The following is a 5,948-nucleotide window of genomic DNA, read 5'->3' on the forward strand; positions in this document are numbered from 1 at the left end:
CCTCTATATAAGGTGGGTTTGTCCACTTGTAGAGGTGTGCTTGAGAGATATAGAAGTGAGTGTGTAAGTGTGTGTTAATTATGTAGTCTACATCTAGATCTTTTTTGTAACACCATATACATTCAATATATCTCTTAAACACCCAAATCACCATGTTCAATTGTGCAAACTTTAATTCCGCATGCCAAACCATGTTCTTTGTCACTACAATTGGTATCAGAGCGGGTCTTCAAGATCAAGGTGATATTTGAAGAACAAATCTCGGTTTGGCAAAATTTTGTCACAATTTGATCAATTTTGGTGAGTCTCTCTCTATGATCTCTCGTAATATTTGAATCGTGCGTTACGTTTTAAATTTTTTGATCGTTTTGTTTCGTTGGATCTAATCCGTTTCAAAACCCTTTGATGATCCAATAATTTTTTTTAGATAAAATCCAACCAAAACCAAAATCTATTATTGTTATTATTCGAAGTCCATAAGTCCGTTTGAATCAAATTTATTGTTTGTTAATGTTCGCGAAAAATTGAGCCCAAAATCTTATTTCGATTACCGTTCATAATTCATTCCAAGGCCCACTTGCAATTAAATCCAATACTGTTTGTAATCGTTTTATCCTATGTCCGCTTATATTCATTTTGATTCGACGTCATTTGTTCTCACTCTAAAAATTGATGTTCATCAATTGACTTGTACGCATGCTTTATTCAGTTGTACTATCAGTTCCATTAATCGATTGTTCTTGAGTTCTTATTCTTGTTTTCTCGTTTCTTTTAATCGATTAGTGTTGGATAATAATCTGAAATTGTTGAATCGATTTCATATGAGATTTGTTATATTACAAAATCGATTGTGTTCCATTTCAAGTGTACAAATCGTAAAATCGAGTCTTTGAGTTTGAAGAAATTGATCAAGAAATCTCTAATTCTTATCAAGAACATGTGAAGAACAGTTGATTGAGCATTTTTTTGATATCAAATTTGTTGTGAGAATCATCAAATTGGTGTTTATTGATCTTTGACTTCGAAAAGTCAAACCCAGAAAAGGTCAATCTCGATTTTTATGTGTTGATTCTATTAATTGGAGGCTAAATATGGTTGATACAAGTTGTTTCGACATTGTGGATGTCAAAAACAAGTCTGATTTGGGATTCAATTTCAAAATTTGGTTGATTCTATATTCTTGATGACGAACGAAACTTGAAAGAAGGAACGCACAGAGGATAGTTGATGTATTTGATTTTGAATATACGAAGGATCGATGTTCGAAGAATTGATATTTGAAATCGATGTGCGAAAATTTGATTTTGGAATTGGGGCGTACTGTTCGAATGTTTGGAGTCGATTTGATGATCTGAAAAAGAAAATTTTGATTTGGGTTTGGTAAACTGGTTAAACGTACGAAGGCTTGATTGAAGAAATCGGTTTGGTGTTTTGGATTTGAACGAAGGGTTGTTGCTTTGGGAAGAACTATAAGGAACGAAGAAACGATTTCGTTCGTTTTGGGTTAGATTAAAAAGCGAAGAACAGATGTTTGTTTGGAGTCGTAATGATTTTGATTGTTGATTTTGGAAGGGTGTTGATAACTGATATTCGAAGACTGAATTGGAACTAAGAACTGTGTTTTGGGTAAGAACTGTGTTTTGGGTTTAATTGGGAAAAACGAAAGGGTCGATTGCAAAAATCGAAGGGTTAGTTTTGGGTTTGTATTTTCGAAGGGTGTGAATTTAGGAAGAGAGAGAAAGTGAGACTCTTCGTATGTTTGTGAATCGAAAGAAAATGATATATTTTCGAAAACAGCCCTTGAACCTTCGAATTTTTGACACTTCGAAAATTAACACAAGTTTCGAATGTTTGACACTTTTCACCCGAATTCGAAATTTTTTGTGCTTCGAATATTTTGGGAGTCTTCGTATCTTTGAGCAGAATTTTCGAAGATGGTCCCTGAAACTTCGAAATTTTGGTTGTTTTCACCCAAATTCGAAAAAGGACTATTTTTTGCTGAAAATTGAAGAAAGTGCATTTCAGGCCCTTACAGTTTGTGCAAATTGACGCTTTCTACCCTGCTTTAGAAAAGGGGGAGAGTTTTGCATATTTTGCTGTTTTGGGCGCAACGGGTCACTGCAGAATTTTGGAATTGACAATTTCTACCCATTTTTGAGAAATTTTGTCAAAGGCGATCCGTGAACGACAATAAAAATTGAATATTTTTTGGGTTTTCCGGATTGAAGCACAAAGTTTATGTCACATGTTAAGGGAGAGTTTTGACACGAAAAATTCCGAATAGAGCACGTTCTTTTTCCTTTGGAGTTTTATAATCAAATTTCGATTATAAAAAGCGGGAGAAGTTTAATATGGAAATTCGAACTTGAATTTTTCATATTACGCGGATTTGAAGACCGAAGTGATCTTGAAGTTTTGAAGCCTACGAGATGATGCAATTGGATGTTCGGAAGTGATGTATTCGAAATGGGTTTGGTTTTATTGAAGATTTTTGGGGTGTGTTTTTATGCGCAACTTTTGGGTGATTATTTGGAGTTTGGAATACTCTTAATCATTCGTTGCTGCTCGGTTTGTAAGGTCTCACATCCTAGAGCCCAAATTGAAGAGTCATGGAAGAATTGAAGATTGAAGTTCGTTTCGACATGTGTCACCTTTGAGGCTCGAACCGCGTAGTGCTTGATTTTGGAAGATTTGAAGTAGGTCATTCATTCCTAACTTTGAGGGGGAGAATGCTGGGGTGCAAAGTTCTTCATTCATGACTTTGTAAATGTTTGACTTTTGTAAAACCCACTTGCATGTGGTGCTTTAGCCTTTAGACCCATTTGTTAGTGAGAGTGAGAGAGAGACATGTAAACACCTCTATATAAGGTGGGTTTGTCCACTTGTAGAGGTGTGCTTGAGAGATGTAAAAGTGAGTGTGTAAGTGTGTGTTAATTATTTAGTCTAGATCTAGATCTTTTTTGTAACACCATATACATTCAATATATCTCTTAAACACCCAAATCACCATGTTCAATTGTGCAAGCTTTAATTCCGCATGCCAAACCATGTTCTTTGTCACTACAAACACGTATTTGTCATTGGCTGAGTTTTCATATAACGACAGCCACCATTCGAGTATCGGCATGCCTCCCTTTGAGTTGTTGCTTCGGACGACAGATCAGATACATCAGGCTAGGCAGAGGCTGCTGACAGCTCAGAGTCGTCAAAAGAGTTATGCGGATAGGCGACGGTCCGAGCTTGAGTTCCAGGTGGGAGACTTCGTACTCCTGAAGGTATCTCCTTGGAAAGGAGTGATCCGATTCAGGAAGAGGGGCAAGCTGGGGCCCCGGTACGTCGGTCCGTTTAGGGTGACTGCGAGAGTAGGCAGGGTAGCATATCGTCTAGAGCTACCTGTAGAGTTGAGCCAGATCCATGATACCTTCCACATGTCTTAGTTGAGAAAGTGTATAGCCGACGAGTCGGCGGTGGTACTGTTGGAGGATATTCAGGTGGATGTCAGCCTGAATTATGTTAAACGGCCAGTTGCGATTATGGATCGGAGGATCAAGGTTCTGAGGAACAAGGAGGTGCCCTTGGTGCAGGTTCAGCGGAAACATCGGAGAGGGTCCGAGTTGACATGGGAGCCGGAGTTGGAGATGCGTGAGCAACATCCAGAGTTGTTTTCGGAGTAAGACTTCGAGGGCGAAGTCTGATTCTAGTGGGGGAGAATTGCAACATCCGGATTTCCAGGTATTATATTGTATCATTTATTTTTGGAGTTAAGAGAGGGACTCGACGAGTTGACGCCTAGACTCGTCGAGTAGGATCACGATTTGTTGACTGATAAATGAGGGGACTCGACGAGTCCGTGCTGACGACTGAAACCCTAAATCCCCGAGCCTAAGCCCTATTTAAAGGACTTTATAGCCTCCATTTGCGGCTACCAGTCCAGAGAGAGGTACCCTAGCGATTTTGAGCGAGTTATGAGAGAGTTTGAGCTTCTTTGTTCGTTTTTGGTGTGATTTAGCCAAGGAAGAAGGGTTTCCAGCAAGAAGGGGGCAAGAAGACTTCATTTCAGGAGGTTTTCATCTTGGATCTTCATTTTGAGGTAGCTATTAAATCTTATTCTTCTGTTTTTGCTTAAGAGCATTGAATTTAGGGTTTTCTATATCTTTTATGGCTTGTTTGGTTGAGATTTAGTGTCCCATTGAATAATAAACTTTGGATCCAGACCTTTTGAGGTCCAAGGAGCTTGTACCACCTTGCTTTTTGTGGTTCTATGGAGGAAAGGGACATAGGTTGCCATGTTAGAAGGGATTTCACCAAAATAAGCCTAGAGTGCCTTGAATGTGTACCAAGGTTCGACCTTTACATGGTTATTGTTCATGAGGAAGTCATATCTATAGGTTAGAGAAACAGATCTGACCTCAGAAGGTCATTTGAGTGTTGTCAAGGGAGCAACTCGCCGAGTTCATAAGTGGACTCGACGAGTCGAGTCGGGGTTGCCCCGCGATTCGTTGCTGAGTAACCAGACGAGTGGAGAGGGAACTCATCATGCCAAGCGAGGCCTAGAAGAGTTTCTAAGGACCAGTGTGGACTCGCCGAGTCACCCGAGTGCACTCGACGAGTCTGGTCAAAGTTTGACCGTTGACCGGAGCTGACTTCGTTGACTTTTAGGGTTTAGTCAATGTTTGGACTTATGAGCCATTAGAGGGGTAGAATGGCCTTTTACCCTTCTTAGAGAACTTCTAGAGAGGGGTTAGCCTAGCCTTTAGAAGTTGTATTAATTAGAGTAATTATTATGTGATTAGGCGAAGGCTAGCCCAGTATTTCAGAGTTCGAGGTTTACCGAGTTATCCAAGGTGAGTCTTCTCACTATACTTTACCTCGAGTGGTAATTAGAGTAATGTAATAGAGTATCTTGTATGCTATTTACGTGATGTGTTGCACCGCATTATTTCTGTGTGATTTATGTGGTGTGTATATCAAAGTTTACAGAGTTAGGACTGGAAGGTCCACAGAGTTAGGACCAGAGGGTCCACAGAGTTAGGGCCAGAGGGCCCACAGAGTTATAGCCTCGAGTGGCTAATATGTGTTATATGTGGTATTTTGGGGAACTCACTAAGCATTTATGCTTATAGTGTTTTGTGTTATGTGTTTCAGGTACCAGTGAGGATCGTGGGAAGGCGCCGACATGATCAGTACACACTCATGGAGTTTATGTTCTGAGATCTTGGGATATGTTTTGTGATGATAACATTTGATACCTTATGTTTTGACATTATTTTATGAGTAAATGTATGTTTTAAAAATGAAAAATTGTTTTGAAGTTTACGTTGTTACTGTTTGGGTCTATTAAGACTGATATGGTTGAATACTTTGATGAACGCTATGCAACCATTGCTGAGATGGTTGTCGCTGCAGCCTCTGCAGCGATAGCAACTACATGTACGGGGACAAGTCGGGCTTTTCAGTACCAGGACTTCGATAACACAAAGCCCCCGAATTTCGATGGGATTCAGGACCCGATCGTAGCCATGAGGTGGCTATCTGACGTTGAGGGATGCTTTTTCACTTTATCATGTCCTACTGACCAGAAGGTCAGGTGTGCTCTGAACCTGCTAAGGTCCGAAGCAAAGGACTGGTGGAGACTAATGACAGGGTCGTATTCTGATGAGCAGAGAGTTGTGGTTACATGGGATCAGTTCTAGGAGATGTTCCGCACTCGCTACATTCCACAGGTTGAGCGAGAGCGGCTGGCACATGAGATTTTGGAGTTGAGAGAGGGATTGGAGTCGGTGACGGAGATCACCCATATGTTTCTTAAGATGGAGATGTTTTTCCCGGAGTTTGCTTTTGAGCAAGCTCAGATGACTCATTATCTAAGCATGCTCAAGACTGACATCCGACAGTTTTTTGCTACCCAGTGTTGTGATACATTACTGGAGTTACATGAGGCTGTTAGG

The sequence above is a fragment of the Lactuca serriola genome, chromosome 7 (genome assembly GCF_051521515.1).
Source record: "Lactuca serriola cultivar US96UC23 chromosome 7, Lser_US96UC23_V15, whole genome shotgun sequence".
NCBI lineage: Eukaryota > Viridiplantae > Streptophyta > Magnoliopsida > Asterales > Asteraceae > Lactuca > Lactuca serriola.